The sequence below is a fragment of the Oncorhynchus gorbuscha genome, unplaced genomic scaffold (assembly GCF_021184085.1).
Source record: "Oncorhynchus gorbuscha isolate QuinsamMale2020 ecotype Even-year unplaced genomic scaffold, OgorEven_v1.0 Un_scaffold_2281, whole genome shotgun sequence".
Classification (NCBI taxonomy): Eukaryota; Metazoa; Chordata; class Actinopteri; order Salmoniformes; family Salmonidae; genus Oncorhynchus; species Oncorhynchus gorbuscha.
In genome coordinates this window covers 14172-33927 of record NW_025746836.1, presented here as the reverse complement: position 1 = coordinate 33927, position 19756 = coordinate 14172, and the positions used below count along the sequence as shown (strand labels likewise).

At 44.8% G+C, this 19756-nt stretch overlaps 1 long non-coding RNA gene across 1 annotated transcript; it reads left to right on the top strand.

The window, feature by feature from the left end:
• Positions 1 to 764: 764 nt before the first annotated feature.
• LOC124025546 lies at positions 765 to 18822 on the top strand. Its single transcript, XR_006837203.1, has 3 exons — positions 765 to 954; positions 16603 to 16686; positions 18801 to 18822. It is a non-coding gene; the product is annotated as an uncharacterized LOC124025546 (long non-coding RNA).
• Positions 18823 to 19756: the final 934 nt, after the last annotated feature.

Genomic DNA, 19756 nt, shown 5'->3' with positions numbered 1-19756 from the left:
GTTTCTTTATAGAGTACATGTTATATTCAACACAATGTATCAGTGTGTACTGTATAGGGTTCTAACTCTCCTGTATGTTTCTTTATAGAGTACATGTTATATTCAACACAATGTATCAGTGTGTACTGTATAGGGTTCTAACTCTGTATGTTTCTTTATAGAGTACATGTTATATTCAACACAATGTATCAGTGTGTACTGTATAGGGTTCTAACTCTCCTGTATGTTTCTTTATAGAGTACATGTTATATTCAACACAATGTATCAGTGTGTACTGTATAGGGTTCTAACTCTCCTGTATGTTTCTTTATAGAGTACATGTTATATTCAACACAATGTATCAGTGTGTACTGTATAGGGTTCTAACTCTCCTGTATGTTTCTTTATAGAGTACATGTTATATTCAACACAATGTTCAGTGTGTACTGTCAACTCTGTATGTTTCATAGAGTGTTATCAACACAATGTATCAGTGTGTACTGTATAGGGTTCTAACTCTGTTGCCACTTAGCTGACTTTTCATACATATGATATACAGTTTTGGATAAATTCACTATTGACTACAGTTAATGTAACTGACCTGATCAAACACATAACATGTTTTACATAAACATCCCTTACTAATTAATATATGGTGTAACTAAGTTCAAACCAATCAAGGATAACACAAAACATGTCTGACTTATTCCATGCTATTTTTAAACACAATACTAAAGCTACAACTCTACAACCACAATATTTGTCATGGCTCCGCCCTCAGATCCCGCTGCGGCGTTGGAGCGTGTGGAGAGGCAACGGGAGCGCTGGGAGAGACGCCAGCGGAGGAAGAGGATACGCCAGCGTTCCATCAGCAGGGAGAAGTGGGTGGAAACGCTGGTGGTGGCAGATTCCAAGATGGTGGAGTACCACGGCACCAAGGGCGTGGAGAGCTACGTACTGGCTGTCATGAACATCGTAAGTGTCTGCTAGCCGTCTGTACTGGCTGTCATGAACATCGTTTGTGTCTGCTAGCCGTCTGTACTGGCTGTCATGAACATCGTTAGTGTCTGCTAGCAGTCTGTACTGACTGTCATGAACATCGTTAGTGTCTGCTAGCCGTCTGTACTGACTGTCATGAACATCGTTTGTGTCTGCTAGCCGTCTGTACTGACTGTCATGAACATCGTTAGTGTCTGCTAGCCGTCTGTACTGGCTGTCATGAACATCGTTAGTGTCTGCTAGCCGTCTGTACTGACTGTCATGAACATTGTTTGTGTCTGCTAGCCGTCTGTACTGGCTGTCATGAACATCGTTAGTGTCTGCTAGCAGTCTGTACTGACTGTCATGAACATCGTTTGTGTCTGCTAGCCGTCTGTACTGACTGTCATGAACATCGTTTGTGTCTGCTAGCCGTCTGTACTGGCTGTCATGAACATCGTAAGTGTCTGCTAGCCGTCTGTACTGGCTGTCATGAACATCGTATGTGTCTGCTAGCCGTCTGTACTGGCTGTCATGAACATCGTAAGTGTCTGCTATCCATCTGTACTGGCTGTCATGAACATCGTAAGTGTCTGCTAGCTGTCTGTACTGGCTGTCATGAACATCGTTTGTGTCTGCTAGCCGTCTGTACTGACTGTCATGAACATCGTATGTGTCTGCTAGCCGTCTGTACTGGCTGTCATGAACATCGTAAGTGTCTGCTAGCCGTCTGTACTGGCTGTCATGAACATCGTAAATGTCGGCTAGCCGTCTGTACTGGCTGTCATGAACATCGTAAGTGTCTGCTAGCCGTCTGTACTGACTGTCATGAACATTGTAAGTGTCTGCTATCCGTCTGTACTGGCTGTCATGAACATCGTAAGTGTCTGCTAGCCGTCTGTACTGGCTGTCATGAACATCGTTTGTGTCTGCTAGCCGTCTGTACTGACTGTCATGAACATCGTAAGTGTCTGCTAGCTGTCTGTACTGGCTGTCATGAACATCGTAAGTGTCTGCTAGCCGTCTGTACTGGCTGTCATGAACATCGTAAGTGTCTGCTAGCCGTCTGTACTGGCTGTCATGAACATCGTAAGTGTCTGCTAGCCGTCTGTACTGGCTGTCATGAACATCGTATGTGTCTGCTAGCCGTCTGTACTGGCTGTCATGAACATCGTAAGTGTCTGCTAGCCGTCTGTACTGACTGTCATGAACATCGTGTCTGCCAGCTCTCTCTGTCTCACTGTATTTTCTTTTGGTAGGGTGTCAGCAACACCAAAGTTGTGGGTTTGATTACCAAATATGGGCTAGTGTGCTGGGTGTCCGCTGGAAGTAGCCTTTGGTCGGCTGAAATGCCCTTTCTTTTATTTCCAGTGCAAACTTCTTGACCCTACTCTAAATCCATCCCAGTAACTTGCTTATAGTTCTAGGGAACTAGGTTTCAAATAACTTGATTTACACATTAGCTTCTTTGCTTAGGTAGGCTGCAGCCTTGACAGTAATTCTGTTGTCACTGTATGTAGGCGATATTATATAACATCCATGTCAACAACATCATCCAAAACATCCCATCTTGGCTGGGTCAATACCTATGCTAGATGCTTCCATGTGTTTCACCCTCATCTCTCTTCTGTTAGTATTGTGACATGTTTGGATTTATCATTCCTTCCCCATGTCCTGTAGCCCTCATCCATCTCTTTTATCGCTCCTTCCCCATGTCCTGTAGCCCTCATCCATCTCTTTTATCAGTCCTTCCCCATGTCCTGTAGCCCTCATCCATCTCTTTTATCACTCCTTCCCCATGTCCTGTAGCCCTCATCCATCTCTTTTATCACTCCTTCGCCATGTCCTGTAGCCCTCATCCATTTCTTTTATCAGTCCTTCGCCATGTCCTGTAGCCCTCATCCATCTCTTTTATCAGTCCTTCCCCATGTCCTGTAGCCCTCATCCATCTCTTTTATCTCTCCTTCCCCATGTCCTGTAGCCCTCATCCATCTCTTTTATCGCTCCTTCCCCATGTCCTGTAGCCCTCATCCATCTCTTTTATCTCTCCTTCCCCATGTCCTGTAGCCCTCATCCATCTCTTTTATCGCTCCTTCCCCATGTCCTGTAGCCCTCATCCATCTCTTTTATCACTCCTTCCCCATGTCCTGTAGCCCTCATCCATCTCTTTTCGCTCCTTCCCCATGTCCTGTAGCCCTGATCCATCTCTTTTATCCTCCTTCCCCATGTCCTGTAGCCCCCATGTCCTGTAGCCCTCATCCATCTCTTTATCGCTCCTTCCCCATGTCCTGTAGCCCTCATCCATCTCTTTTATCATGTCCTTCCCTCATCCATCTCTTGTCCTGTAGCCCCCTCATCCATCTCTTTTATCACTCCTTCCCCATGTCCTGTAGCCCTCATCCATCTCTTTATCGCTCCTTCCCCATGTCCTGTAGCCCTCATCCATCTCTTTTATCACTCCTTCCCCATGTCCTGTAGCCCCATCCCTCTTTTATCACTCCTTCCCCATGTCCTGTAGCCCTCATCCATCTCTTTTATCACTCCTTCCCCATGTCCTGTAGCCCTCTTCCTCTCTTTTATCACTCCTTCCCCCATGTCCTGTAGCCCTCATCCATCTCTTTTATCACTCCTTCCCCATGTCCTGTAGCCCTCATCCATCTCTTATCACTCCCTCGACCATGTCCTGCAGCCCTCATCCATCTCTTTTATCACTCCTTCCCCATGTCCTGTATGTCCTTCCCCATGTCCTGTAGCCCTCATCTATCTCTTTTATCACTCCTTCCCATGTCCTGTAGCCCTCATCCATCTCTTTTATCACTCCTTCCCCATGTCCTGTAGCCCTCTTCCCTCTCTTTTATCACTCCTTCCCCATGTCCTGTAGCCCTCATCCATCTCTTTTATCACTCCTTCCCCATGTCCTGTAGCCCTCATCCATCTCTTTTATCACTCCTTCCCCATGTCCTGTAGCCCTCATCCATCTCTTTATCACCTTCCCCATGTCCCCCTCATCCATCTCTTTTATCGTATGTCCTGTAGCCCTCATCCATCTCTTTTATCGCTTTCCCCATGTCCTGTAGCCCTCATCCATCTCTTTTATCACTCCTCCCCATGTCCTGCAGCCCTCATCCATCTCTTTTATCACTCCTTCCCCATGTCCTGTAGCCCTCATCTATCTCTTTTATCTCTCCTTCCCCATGTCCTGTAGCCCTCATCCATCTCTTTTATCACTCCTTCCCCATGTCCTGTAGCCCTCATCCATATCTTTTATCACTCCTTCCCCATGTCCTGTAGCCCTCATCCATCTCTTTTATCACTCCTTCCCCATGTCCTGTAGCCCCCATCCCTCTTTTATCACTCCTTCCCCATGTCCTGTAGCCCTCATCCATCTCTTTATCACTCCTTCCCCATGTCCTGTAGCCCTCTTCCATCTCTTTTATCACTCCTTCCCCATGTCCTGTAGCCCTCATCCATCTCTTTATCACTCCTTCCCCATGTCCTGTAGCCCTCATCCATCTCTTTTATCACTCCCTCGACCATGTCCTTCATCCATCTATTTTATCACTCCTTCCCCATGTCCTGTAGCCCTCATCCCTCTTGTATCCTTGTCCTGTAGCCCTCATCTATCTCTTTTATCACATGTCCTGTAGCCCTTTTATCCATCTCTTTTATCACTCCTTCCCCATGTCCTGTCATCCATCTCATCCATGTCCTGTAGCTTCCCTTATCACTCCTTCCCCATGTCCTGTAGCCCTCATCCATCTCTTTTATCACTCCTTCCCCATGTCCTGTAGCCCTCATCCATCTCTTCCTTCCCCTGTAGCCCTCATCCCTCTTGTATCGTCCTTCCCCATGTCCTGTAGCCCTCATCCATCTCTTTTATCACTCCTTCCCATGTCCTGTAGCCCTCATCCATCTCTTTTATCATCCTTCCCCATGTCCTGTAGCCCTCATCGATCTCTTTTATCACTCCTTCCCCATGTCCTGTAGCCCTCATCCATCTCTTTTATTGCTCCTTCCCCATGTCCTGTAGCCCCCCATCCCTCTTTTATCACTCCTTCCCCATGTCCTGTAGCCCTCATCCATCTCTATCACTCCTTCCCCATGTCCTGTAGCCCTCTTCCATCTCTTTTTATCACTCCTTCCCCATGTCCTGTAGCCCTCATCCATCTCTTTTATCACTCCTCGACCATGTCCTGCAGCCCTCATCCATCTCTTTTATCACTCCTTCCCCATGTCCTGTAGCCCTCATCCATCTTTTATCGCTCCTTCCCCATGTCCTGTAGCCCTCATTATCTCTTTTATCACTCCTTCCCCATGTCCTGTAGCCCTCATCCATCTCTTTTATCACTCTTTCCCCATGTCCTGTAGCCCTCATCCATCTCTTTTATCACTCCTTCCCCATGTCCTGTAGCCCTCATCCTCTCTTTTATCACTCCTTCCCCATGTCCTGTAGCCCTCATCCATCTCTTTATCACTCCTTCCCCATGTCCTGTAGCCCTCATCCCTCTTGTATCGCTCCTTCCCCATGTCCTGTAGCCCTCATCCATCTCTTTTATATCGCTCCTTCCCCATGTCCTGTAGCCCTCATCTATCTCTTTTATCACTCCTTCCCCATGTCCTGTAGCCCTCATCCATCTCTTTTATCTCTCCTTCCCCATGTCCTGTAGCCCTCTTCCCTCTCTTTTATCACTCCTTCCCCATGTCCTGTAGCCCTCATCATCTCTTTTATCACTCCTTCCCCATGTCCTGTAGCCCTCATCCATCTCTTTTATCACTCCTTCCCCATGTCCTGCAGCCCCTCTTCCCTCTCTTTTATCACTCCCCCATGTCCTGTAGCCCTCTTCCATCTCTTTTATCACTTTCCCCATGTCCTGTAGCCCTCATCCATCTCTTTTATCACTCCTTCCCCATGTCCTGTAGCCCTCATCCATCTTTTATCACTCCTTCCCCATGTCCTGTAGCCCTCATCCATCTCTTTTATCACTCCTTCCCCATGTCCTGTAGCCCTCATCCATCTCTTTTATCACTCCTTCCCCATGTCCTGTAGCCCTCATCCATCTCTTTTATCACTCCTTCCCCATGTCCTGTAGCCCCCATCCCTCTTTTTATCACTCCTTCCCCATGTCCTGTAGCCCTCATCTATCTCTTTTATCACTCCTTCCCCATGTCCTGTAGCCCTCATCCATCTCTTTTATCACTCCTTCCCCATGTCCTGTAGCCCTCATCCATCTCTTTTATCACTCCTTCCCCATGTCCTGTAGCCCTCATCCATCTCTTTATCACTCCTTCCCCATGTCCTGTAGCCCTCATCCATCTCTTATCACTCCTTCCCCATGTCCTGTAGCCCTCTTCCATCTCTTTTATCACTCCTTCCCCATGTCCTGTAGCCATCTCTTTTATCACTCCTTCCCCATGTCCTGTAGCCCTCATCCATCTCTTTTATCACTCCTTCCCCATGTCCTGTAGCCCTTCCATCTCTTTATCACTCCTTCCCCATGTCCTGTAGCCCTCATCCATCTCTTTTATCACTCCTTCCCCATGTCCTCTAGCCCTCATCCCTCTCTTTATCACTCCTTCCCCATGTCCTCTAGCCCTCTTCCCATCTCTTTATCACTCCTTCCCCATGTCCTGTAGCCCTCTTCCATCTCTTTATCACTCCTTCCCCATGTCCTGTAGCCCTCATCCCTCTTGTATCGCTCCTTCCCCATGTCCTGTAGCCCTCATCCATCTCTTTTATCCTCCTTCCCCATGTCCTGTAGCCCTCATCTATCTCTTTTATCCCCTTCCCCATGTCCTGTAGCCCTCATCCATCTTTTTATCACTCCTTCCCCATGTCCTGTAGCCCTCTTCCATCTCTTTTATCACTCCTTCCCCATGTCCTGTCCCTCATCATCTCTTTTATCCTCCTTCCCCATGTCCTGTAGCCCTCATCCATCTCTTTTATCACTCCTTCCCCATGTCCTGCAGCCCTCTTCCATCTCTTTATCACTCCTTCCCCATGTCCTGCAGCCCTCTTCCCTCTTTTATCACTCCTTCCCCATGTCCTGTAGCCCTCATCATCTCTTTTATCACTCCTTCCCCATGTCCTGTAGCCCTCATCCATCTCTTTTATCACTCCTTCCCCATGTCCTGCAGCCCTCATCCATCTATTTTATCACTCCTTCCCCATGTCCTGTAGCCCTCATCCATCTCTTGTATCCTCCTTCCCCATATCCTGTAGCCCTCATCCATCTCTTTTATCACTCCTTCCCCATGTCCTGTAGCCCTCATCCATCTCTTTTATCACTCCTTCCCCATGTCCTGTAGCCCCCATCCATCTCTTTTATCACTCCTTCCCCATGTCCTGTAGCCCTCATCTATCTCTTATCACTCCTTCCCCATGTCCTGTAGCCCTCATCCATCTCTTTTATCACTCCTTCCCCATGTCCTGTAGCCCCCATCCTCTCTTTTATCGCTCTTCCCCATGTCCTGTAGCCTTCTATCTCTTTTATCACTCCTTCCCCATGTCCTGTAGCCCTCATCCATCTCTTTTATCACTCCTTCCCCATGTCCTGTAGCCCTCATCCATCTCTTTATCACTCCTTCCCCATGTCCTGTAGCACTCTTCCTTCTCTTTATCGCTCCTTCCCCATGTCCTGTAGCCCTCATCCATCTCTTTTCACTCCTTCCCCATGTCCTGTAGCCTTCCCTCTCTTATCATCCTTCCCCATGTCCTGTAGCCCTCTTCCCTCTTTATCACTCCTTCCCCATGTCCTGTAGCCCTCATCCATCTCTTATCACTCCTTCCCATGTCCTGTAGCACTCTTCCCTCTCTTTTATCACTCCTTCCCCATGTCCTGTAGCCCTCATCCATCTCTTTTATCACTCCTTCCCCATGTCCTTAGCCCTCATCCTCCTTTTATCACTCCTTCCCCATGTCCTGTAGCCATCCATCTCTTTTATCACTCCTTCCCCATGTCCTGTAGCCCTCATCCATCTCTTTTATCACTCCTTCCCCATGTCCTGTAGCCCTCATCCTCTTGTATCACTCCTTCCCCATGTCCTGTAGCCCTCATCCATCTCTTTTATCACTCCTTCCCCATGTCCTGTAGCCCTCATCCATCTCTTTTATCACTCCCTCGACCATGTCCTGCAGCCCTCATCCATCTCTTTTATCACTCCTTCCCCATGTCCTGTAGCCCTCTTCCCTCTCTTTTATCACTCCTTCCCCATGTCCTGTAGCCCTCATCATCTCTTTTATCACTCCTTCCCCATGTCCTGTAGCCCTCCCATCTTTTATCCATCTTCCCCATTCCTGTAGCCCTCATCCATCTCTTTTATCTTCCCCATGTCCTGTAGCCCTCATCCATCTCTTTTATCACTCCTTCCCCATTCCCCATCACTCCTTCCCCATATCCTGTAGCCCTCATCCATCTCTTTTATCACTCCTTCCCCATGTCCTGTAGCCCTCATCCATCTCTTTTATCTCCTTCCCCATATCCTGTAGCCCTCATCCATCTCTTTTATCACTCCTTCCCCATGTCCTGTAGCCCTCATCCATCTCTTTTATCGCTCCTTCCCATCTCTCCCGTAGCCCTCATCCATCTCTTTTATCACTCCTCCCTTCCCTGTCCTGTATCACTCCTTCCCCATGTCCCGTAGCCCTCCATCCTTCCCCATGTCCCGTAGCCCTCATCCATCTCTTTATCGCTCCTTCCCCATGTCCTGTAGCCCTCATCCCTCTTATCGCTCCTTCCCCATGTCCTGTAGCTCTCATCCCTCTCTTTTATCGCTCCTTCCCCATGTCCTGTAGCCCTCATCCATCTTTTATCACTCCTTCCCCATGTCCTGTAGCCCTCATCCCTCTTTTATCGCTCCTTCCCCATGTCCTGTAGCCCTCATCCCTCTCTTTTGTCGCTCCTTCTCCATGTCCTGTAGCCCTCATCCCTCTTTGTATCGCTCCTTCCCCATTTCCTGTAGCCCTCATCCCTCTTTTATTTATATATTTTTTCATTTTCCAAATGACTACAACTTCCTGTGCACTGACCCTTGTGTTTTTAGCACTTCCTGGACGGAGGCCAGACCAAGTCATCTGACCTCGTCCTCGCTCTATTGCCGTTGAGCGCATTAGGAAACTTTTTTCCAAAACACGGTAACTGTTGGTTCCAGCTGCAGCTGTCAAGAAGGGCTAGCACAGGACGGTGAATCAGGAAAGGGGATTTCAATAACAGAGAGCTGCCTTGGCTTCACCGGAGCCAGTGGACAATAAGAAGAAGAGGAAACACACATTATCCTCCACATCCTCTCAGGTGTCTTGTTTTCAGCCCTGCAAACCTCTGCTTTGAACTCCACAGCCTCCTGTTATTGTGTCAAGGGAGACTGTAGTGATCATACAGTGAGTGAAGCGCACCTCCACGGTAACGGAATTACACTGAGACTCCGAATTTTCACTTTTTAACTTTTGTATACCAAACAAAAACCATTTGATTTTCAAAGTAAAAAAAACTACTCTTATGCTGCACAACTACTTTTAACAATTTTCACTGAACATTTTACAAAAACACATTGCCAGTCTTTGTGCTTAGAGTTCTATGGTTTGTTAAACTTTGAAATCAATCGTTTTTGTTTAGTATACAGTCGTGGCCAAAACATTTGATAATGGCACAAATATTAATTTTCAACAAAGTCTGCTGCCTCAGTTTGTATGATGGCAACTTGCATATACTCCAGAATGTTATGAAAAGTGATCAGATAAATTGCATTAATTGCAAAGTCGCTCTTTGCCATGCAAATTAACTGAATTCCCCAAAAACATTTCCACTGCATTTCAGCCCTGCCACAAAAAGACCAGCTGACATCATGTCAGTGATTCTCTCGTTAACACAGGTGTGAGTGTTGACGAGGACATGGCTGGAGATCACTCTGTCATGCTGATTGAGTTCAAATAACAGACTGAAAGCTTCAAAAGGAGGGTGGTGCTTGGAATCATTGTTCTTCCTCTGTCAGCCAATGGTTGCCTGCAAGGAAACACGTGCCGTCATCATTGCTTTACACAAAAAGGGCTTTACAGGCAAAGATATTGCTGCCAGTAAGATTGCAATCAACCATTTATCGGATCATCAAGAACTTCAATTAGAGCGGTTCAAATGTTGTGAAGAAGGCTTCAGTGCACCCAAGAAAATCCAACAAGCACAAGGACCGTCTCCTAAAGTTGATTCAGCTGTGGGATCGGGGCACCACCAGTACAGAGCTTGCTCAGGAATGGCAGCAGGCAGGTGTGAGTGCATCTGCACCCACAGTGAGGCAAATACTTTTGGAGGATGGCCTGGTGTCAAGAAGGGCAGCAAAGAAGCCACTTCTCTCCAGGAAAAACATCAGGGACATACTGATATTCTGCAAAGGGAACAGGAATTGGACTTCTGAGGACTGGGGTAAAGTCATCTTCTCTGATGAATCCCCTTTCCGATTGTTTGGGGCATCTGAAAAAAAGCTTGTCCGGAGAAGACAAGGTGAGCGCTACCATCAGTCCTGTGTCATGCCAACAGTAAAGCATCCTGAGATTATTCATGTGTGGGGTTGCTTCTCAGCCAAGGGAGTGGGCTCACTCACAATTTTGCCTAAGAACACACCCATGAATAAAGAATGGTACTGACACATCCTCCGAGAGCAACTTCTTCCAACCATCCAGGAACAGTTTGGTGATGAACAATGCCTTTTCCAGCATGATGGAGCACCTTTCCATAAGGCAAAAGTGATAACTAAGTGGCTCGGGGAGCAAAACCGATATTTTGGGTCCATAGCTAGGAAACTCCCCAGACCTTAATCCCATTGAGAACTTGTGGTCAATCCTCAAGAGGCGGGTGGACAAACAAAAACCCACAAATTCTGACAAACTCCAAGCATTGATTCTGTAAGAATGGGCTGCCATCAGTCAGGATGTGGCCCAGAAGTTAATTGACAGCATGCCAGGGCGGATTGCAGAGGTCTTGAAAAAGAAGGGTCAACACTGCAAATATTGACTCATGTAATTGTCAATAAAAGCCTTTGACACTTATGAAATGCTTGTAATTATACTTCAGTATTCCATAGTAACATCTGACAAAAATATCTAAAGACACTGAAGCAACAAACATTGTGGAAATTAATATTTGTCATTCTCAAAACTTTTGTCCACAACTGTACATTTTAAAGTGAAAAATCAGAGTTTCCTAATTCTGTTACCATGGAATTGCCCTGAAGCAAAACAAACAGAGAGATGCAGGAGCTTTCCATTGTCTAAGTGTGTTGACTAGACTAGTGTGAGGACGGCCATGTTGAAACTCATTAAAAGGATGAAGAAAGATGGTATTTCGACAGTTCTCACGTGATACTGTCCGTCTGTCTTCTGTGGGATGCTGTCCTCAAACTACATTGACATGCAGGATGACAGAATATTTAAATATTCCCAAAAATGATAATAGTGTTTTGGGTGAAATGAAATGCAATTAGTGAGAGAGCAATGTGTCTCAATGATGATCTAAACTACGGGTCTTTTTATTCTCGGCATTACAACGACAGACACATTGGCAGTGTGCAGTTTCACTTCAAAACGCCTTTCATGTTTGGAACAGTCTGGACCATACCTAGTATGATGGACCGTACCTAGTATGATAGACCAGTTGTTTCAGTCGGGTACATGGCAGCAGGCACAATGCCTATTTGAGTTCCAGTGCAGTGCTATTTGTTCAGCTATGCGTTTCATCTCTTTTATACTGAAGGCTTTCCCTGCCTTTGGCAGTGGAGCAAGTACTGGGACTCGGGGACAAATAGCATTTATGATGAAAGAGTCCCTTCATACATTGTGCTGGTGATATGCTGTCTGCAATGTCACTATGACGAAGCCCTGCCTGCAGAGTTAGAGGTTGGTTTGCACGCCAACAAGGGACGGTCATGGATTCCAATGTGACCAATATCAGGATCATTTTTGAAAAACATTCACACAAAGTCTATGTAAACATTTTTTTTTAAATGTACGTTCATAATGTTTCCACGGAGGGGATCCCGATTTGAACAATGTCAGGGGAATTTTTTCAAATCACTGAAACTCAGTTCATAATATCAGCTCAGCTCAAAAGTCCCAATATTATTCAATACCCACATATGGTTGCGGTTTGGTGTGGCTTTGTAAAGTTCACTGGACCAACTTTTGGTCCTAAATCAGACGATGTAGGCCTATAATTTGATACGTTTGACCACCACTGTAAGTATTGGTAATAACTCATTTTCTCAAGCGTAAAATCCAAAAGCTTTGGTCCAGGACCACAATGCATCACTTCGACCAATGATGACTCAATGGAGAAGGTAAATATTACTCAGTGTTGTTGTGAACAGATCAGAACACATTAAAAACCTTTATATAGAGCACACATCTATGTTGTAAAGGTCATACTAAGGCGTTATACACTGCTTTATTTTAGGGCTGTTCCCGGAGAGCTACTGTCCTGTAGGTTTTCACTCCAACCCTGTTCCCGGAGAGCACTGTCCTGTAGGTTTTCACTCCAACCCTGTTCCCGGAGAGCTACTGTCCTGTAGGGTTTCACTCCAACCCTGTTCCCGGAGAGCTACTGTCCTGTAGGTTTTTCCAACCCTGTTCCCGGAGAGCTACTGTCCTGTTCCCCCGAGAGTTACTGTCCTGTAGGTTTTCACTCCAACCTGTTCCCGAGAGCTACTGTCCTGTAGGTTTTCACTCAACCTGTTCCCGGAGAGCTACTGTCCTGTAGGCTTTCACCAACCCTGTTCCCGGAGAGCTACTGTCCTGTAGGTTTCACTCCCAACCCTGTTCCTGGAGAGCTACTGTCCTGTAGGTTTTCACTCCAACCCTAATCTACTGCACCTGATTCTAATAATTACCTGGTTGATTAGCTGAATCTGGTTAGCTTACAGCTGCGGTTGGAGTGAAAACCTATAGGAGGGTGGCTCTCCAGGAACAGGGTTGGAGTGAAAACCTATAGGAGGGTGGCTCTCCAGGAACAGGGTTGGAGTGAAAACCTACAGGAGGGTGGCTCTCCAGGAACAGGGTTGGAGTGGAAACCTACAGGAGGGTGGCTCTCCAGGAACAGGGTTGGAGTGGAAACCTACAGGAGGGTGGCTCTCCAGGAACAGGGTTGGAGTGAAAACCTATAGGAGGGTGGCTCTCCAGGAACAGGGTTGGAGTGAAAACCTACAGGAGGGTGGCTCTCCAAGAACAGGGTTGGAGTGGAAACCTACAGGAGGGTAGCTCTCCAGGAACAGCCCTACTTTATGTCTATGTCATTACAATGTGTGGTGCTTGTTCAAGGTTCATCAGTTCCTATGCTGCAGTGAGACACCACCTTACTGGATAGGTCTAGCTTTGACAGCTACAAGTGGTTGTCTACCAACAGCTTCAAAATGATCCACACAATTCATTAGATAGATTACTTCAAGACAAGCCGTCCTTAACGCGTCTATTTTGAACGTCTGCTTCTTTCCGTCAGATGGGTCCGCTATTTTATCACACAGTCAGAACAGGAAAGGTGTCAGCATTGGGTCCTTGACTTCTAAACATAACGAGGACTAAGTAACCCTGAAAGAGTTGGGGCTGATTTAAACCAGTCTTTATGTATAAGTAACCCTGAAAGAGTTGGGGCTGATTTAAACCAGTCTTTATGTATAAGTAACCCTGAAAGAGTTGGGGCTGATTTAAACCAGTCTTTATGTATAAGTAACCCTGAAAGAGTTGGGGCTGATTTAAACTTTATGTATAAGTAACCCTGAAAGTTGGGGCTGATTTAAACCAGTCTTTATGTATAAGTAACCCTGAAAGAGTTGGGGCTGATTTAAACCAGTCTTTATGTATAAGTAACCCTGAAAGAGTTGGGGCTGATTTAAACCAGTCTTTAAAAGTAACCCTGAAAGAGTTAACCAGTCTTTATGTAAAGAACCCTGAAAGAGTTGGGGCTGATTTAAACCAGTCTTTATGTATAAGTAACCTGAAAGAGTTGGGGCTGATTTAAACCAGTCTTTATGTATAAGTAACCCTGAAAGAGTTGGGGCTGATTTAAACCAGTCTTTATGTATAAGTAACCTGATTTAAACCAGTCTTTATGTATAAGTAACCCTGAAAGAGTTGGGGCTGATTTAAACCAGTCTTTATGTATAAGTAACCCTGAAAGAGTTGGGGCTGATTTAAACCAGTCTTTATGTATAAGTAACCCTGAAAGAGTTGGGGCTGATTTAAACCAGTCTTTATGTATAAGTAACCCTGAAAGAGTTGGGGCTGATTTAAACCAGTCTTTATGTATAAGTAACCCTGAAAGAGTTGGGGCTGATTTAAACCAGTCTTTATGTATAAGTAACCCTGAAAGAGTTGGGGCTGATTTAAACCAGTCTTTATGTATAAGTAACCCTGAAAGAGTTGGGGCTGATTTAAACCAGTCTTTATGTATAAGTAACCCTGAAAGAGTTGGGGCTGATTTAAACCAGTCTTTATGTATAAGTAACCCTGAAAGAGTTGGGGATGATTTAAACCCTGAAAGAGTTGGGGCTTTATGTATAAGTAACCCTGAAAGAGTTGGGGCTGATTTAAACCAGTCTTTATGTATAAGTATGAAAGAGTTGGGGCTGAAAACCAGTCTTTATGTATAAGAACCCTGAAAGAGTTGGGGCTGATTTAAACCAGTCTTTATGTATAAGTAACCCTGAAAGAGTTGGGGCTGATTTAAACCAGTCTTTATGTATAAGTAACCCTGAAAGAGTTGGGGCTGATTTAAACCAGTCTTTATGTATAAGTAACCCTGAAAGAGTTGGGGCTGATTTAAACCAGTCTTTATGTATAAGTAACCCTGAAAGAGTGGGGCTGATTTAAACCAGTCTTTATGTATAAGTAACCCTGAAAGAGTTGGGGCTGATTTAAACCAGTCTTTATGTATAAGTAACCCTGAAAGAGTTGGGGCTGATTTAAACCAGTCTTTATGTATAAGTAACCCTGAAAGAGTTGGGGCTGATTTAAACCAGTCTTTATAAGTATAAAGTAACCCTGAAAGAGTTGGGGCTGATTTAAACCAGTCTTTATGTATAAGTAACCCTGAAAGAGTTGGGGCTGATTTAAACCAGTCTTTATGTATAAGTAACCCTGAAAGGTTGGAGCTAAACAGGCTGATTTAAACCAGTCTTGTAGTTGGGGGGGCTGATTTAAACCAGTTAAAACCAACGTCTGATTTAAACCAGTCTTTATGTATAAGTAACCCTGAAAGAGTTGGGGCTGATTTAAACCAGTCTTTATGTATAAGTAACCCTGAAAGAGTTGGGGCTGATTTAAACCAGTCTTTATGTATAAGTAACCCTGAAAGAGTTGGGGCTGATTAAACCAGTCTAAATGCATTAACCAGCACTTGGCTCAAACACATTATTAGTCTGATGGCGTCTGCCTCCTCCTCCTGGAGAAGGGAAACAGTTCTTAGTGAAAATGAGCTCTCACTTTCTATTTAACCAGGCACCCTAGCACCCATTCAGTGAGCCTCCTGAGCCCCTACTTAATGTAGGACTGGAAACATAAAGCCAGCGTGTGTGTGTATTACAATGTGACCTGAAAACTGAGGTGTGTGTGTGGGCGGCTGCCTCCAAGATGTTGCTAATCAGCCCGGGAGAAAGCTGCTGCTGCTACTGCAATGGTTGTTTGTTGTTACCAGAGAATCAAAGGAACCCTTAATTCACTACAGCAGCTTGAGAGATAAGAGGGAGCAAGGGATGGATGAAACGAATGAGGAGAGGGAGGGAAGGAGTGTGTGTGTAGAGCTTTAACAAATACCTAAAGGAAAAGAAGTATTATACCCTCCTGAACGAGGTAATTGTGTAGTTCAGATAACCTGGCCATCTGTCTCCTAAACCTCAACTGGAAAGATGGAACATGTTAATGCTGTAATCTGCAGAAGTGAGACCCGTGGATGTTGTTTTCTGCCTCACATTGTTGCTTTGGAGAAATGTGAGCAGGGAACAGAAAGTTAATTTCTTATTTTTTTTATTTTAAATATTTTAAAAAAAATGTACCCCCTTTTTTTCTCCCCAATTTCGTGGTATCCAATTATTTTAGTAGCTACTATCTTGTCTCATCGCTACAACTCCCATACGGGCTCGGGAGAGACGAAGGTTGAAAGTCATGCGTCCACAGGAGTCGCTGGTGCGCGATGAGCCAAGGATATCCCTACCGGCCAAGCCCTCCCTAACCCGGACGACGCTATGGGGGATTGTGCATCGCCCCACAGACCTCCTGGTCGCAGCTGGTTACGACAGAGCCTGGGCATGAACCCAGAGTCTCTGGTGGCACAGCTGGCACTGCAGTACAGCACCCTTAACCACTGTGCCACACTGCGCCACACAGAAAGTTGACCAAAGTTATCAATCATTGTTTTGTGTTTCTGAAGGGATTTTCCAGACAGACTCATGTAACACTAATCATCACTGTCTGCCTTGCCTTTCCAGTGTCGTAGGAAACATTCCTCAGTAGACAAGACAGTCCTTTATTTCTAATTACTGTGATATACCTCATATGAACTGTATACCACACGTGGAAAGACAATACAACATAATGGTACTGGATTGCCTATTTGTTGAGAAGGACAGGTTTTTGGCCCAACCCACTGAGTCTAAATCATGTCCATTCTGTTTCAGGTGTCGGGGTTGTTTCATGATGCCAGCATTGGAAACCCTATCAACATCGTAGTGGTTCGTCTGATCCTGCTGGAGAAGGAAGAGGTAAGAGAACCACAGCTCCGGCCTGCACGTTACAAAACACCATTAGTAAACCACTGTCATTGGAGCTCCGTTTTAAAGACAGATTTACTGAATCAGTGTTGAAAGACTTACGAAGGGTTCATTTGTGGCATAAAATGACTGCCAGATCTCAATGACAATGACCATTAATCTTATCCTAAAACAAACTGTCAGACTGACCACAGCCAGATATTTTAATTCGATTTTAGCCATATAAAACACAACAACAAAAAAGGTAACACAAAAATAGCTAATTATGAATTGATCACAAATCCTAACACCAGTCAATAACAGATTCAAGTGGCTTGAGTCCCAGTGTCATACGAGGAAATGGAATATGTGACGCACATTGTAAAGATGTCGCAAAGTTACGCTTTCTTTCGTGGCGTCGAGATTCCACTCTTGTTAAAACTAGTGTATGATCATGCATTGTCGCTGAAACTAAGCAGTTATGCTCTTGGTAATTGGTCTAAACTAGTTCCAATGTCATTTTCCGTAAACGATAAAATAATATCATTAGTTTGTGTAATGATCTGAGGAAGTTCTGACTGCAGGCGATGACCGACTCTGTATGAGAGAGATTGAGATGGGGAGAGAGAATGGAGAAATAGAGAACAAGAGAGAGCGAGAGCCAGTACATAGCTACGTGCCTTTCTGTTTATTCAACTGTGAAGCAGTGTCTATTTCACTGTCCATCTTTGTAATGTGGTGCCATAATATCCTAGTCTTGGGGGAAAGGATTGTCTATTGCACTGCAACATTCTAGAGATTTACTTTGTTGGTGGAGGGGTAAGAACAGAGAAGCTCATTAGCGAGAGAAGGAAAGCGAGAGCGAGAGAGTGAGAGATGGATAGCGCTAGCCCCATCTGACTACTGTCTCTATCCTCCTCCCACTCCAGCCTTGTCGTCATCATCATAGCCAAGGCCTCAGTTACATCCTTCAGCCTTGTCATCATCACAGCCAGTTCTTCAGATGTATCCTTCAAACAGCATTTTACATCAGAACACCACTGGCTCCCCAGTGTAGGGAAGTATAGGGTTCCTACACCCTTCCCACAATGTGTTAGGAAGTGTAATGTGCTGAAACAAATCTCTGAAGTCGTGGTTACTGGCTAATGGGAATGATGTAGTCTGAGAAAGGGCATGTAGGGTAAGTTTCCTAACCATTCCCTATTCAAATCATCTGGAACTGCTCTATAGGTCTCTGTTTCATGTCTATATTTTGAAAAAGGGAATTGGCCTGATCAACTCAAAAGTTTGTAGTAGAAAAAAAGTATTTGGGTGCCGATTTCAAAGGCATACATTTGAAAAAAAGGAAGAACCTGTTTTCTTTTAATTTTTATGTATTTATTTAGCAGGTCAGAGGTCAGAGCAACGGAGGCATTTAGGCAAAGCCTTTGTCTAAAGCTGACTAAGCCTGTCACCGAAACACATTCGTTTGCACTGACTTAAAAGAAAACAGGTTTTTCCTTTTTTCAAATATTCCACTGACACTGTAGTGTCTATACGTTGACACACAACCATATAGTTTAAGCTCACTTCTCCTATGGGTCAACTACTAGACTGTCGATGTTTATATCCCTGCAGAGTAAAGTCTGTGGTTGGCCATAATATGGTTCTTAATGGGTTGTCATAATCATGCTTGAAAGTGCACATTTGAACCTTGAATGCAGTTTTGACTCCTGAAGGTGAATCTAACTCTTCATCAAGAGCCAATAGCTCAAAGCTATGATAATATGGACAATTGTATTTCTTTTTCTAGAATGGCTGTCTAGTAGAAACAGCAACATCTTTTTAAATAGCTCTAAAGCAGTGATGTAGGGGAAAACAAAATTGGTGGAAAACTCTGGTTGTAATGCTTCCTATTCTTTCAATGCTTTTTCCCACAAAAGGTGTGTAACCTGTGTTTACTTGACTACTGCTCTACAGGGACCAGATAAAGGTCTCACAACCAGAGAAGCAGTTTACAACCAGGAAATGATGTCATTATGACATCAGATGCCATCAGCAACACAGCTTTGGAAAACCTCCCCTGTTCATGAAGGTATCTGATGTTTCCTTGTCTAACGTAACGATGACATCCCTGTGGTTGGCAGGAAGACCTGAAGATCACCACCACGCTGACAACAGCCTGAGCAGCTTCTGTAAGTGGCAGAAACGGCTTAACGTGAAGGGAGAAGAACACGCTGTCCATCACGACGTGGGCCGTCCTTCTCACCAGGTAATCCACTCCCACCAAGGCTGAATTCCATTTGCGGTCTATTGGGGAGAGGATGTATACTGAGCAAAATATAAAAAGGTAATTTGCAATATGAAAATCAGTCAATTGACATCTGTGGCATTTTGTTGTGTGACAAAACTGCATATTTTAGTGGCTTTTTATTGTCCCCAGCACAAGGTGCACCTGTGTGATGGTCATGCTGTTTAACCATCTTCTTGATACGCCACACCTGTCAGGTGGATAGATTATCTTGGCAAAGGAGAAATTCTCATTGACAAGGATGTAAAAAATTGTGCCCAATCATTTTAGATAAATAAGCTTTTGTGTGCATGGAACATTTCTGAGATATTTTATTTCAGCTCATGAGACACGGGGCCAACACTTTACATGTTGCGTTTATATTTTTTGTTCAGTATACTTTCCTCTCCTTACTTGTGCTTTCTGAATAGTAATACCTTTTGGTGCCGTCCTAGAAGCTGAAGGAAGTGGTCCTCCTCGCAAGCATTTGTCCTATTTTTATTTATCTCGAAAGGCCCAAAATGTATTTCTCCTCACCATTCAGTCATGGAGACAGTCCTTTTAACACGATGAATGGAATGAATGTGAGACATTACATGTAGAACACCATACTGGGACAAAACAGCCTTTGCCTACCTTCCTCCCATTGATGGCCTGACTGTTATTCTCTGTAGTTTACCACCAGAAACTAATTCTATTTTCCCTTCTTAATTGAAAAGACCTTTTTTTCCTCCCTCGTGCATCTCTTTGATGAGACCGCTTTCCACTCAAAGCCACTCATTAAACTATGATTCTTTGTTTGACAAACGAGTG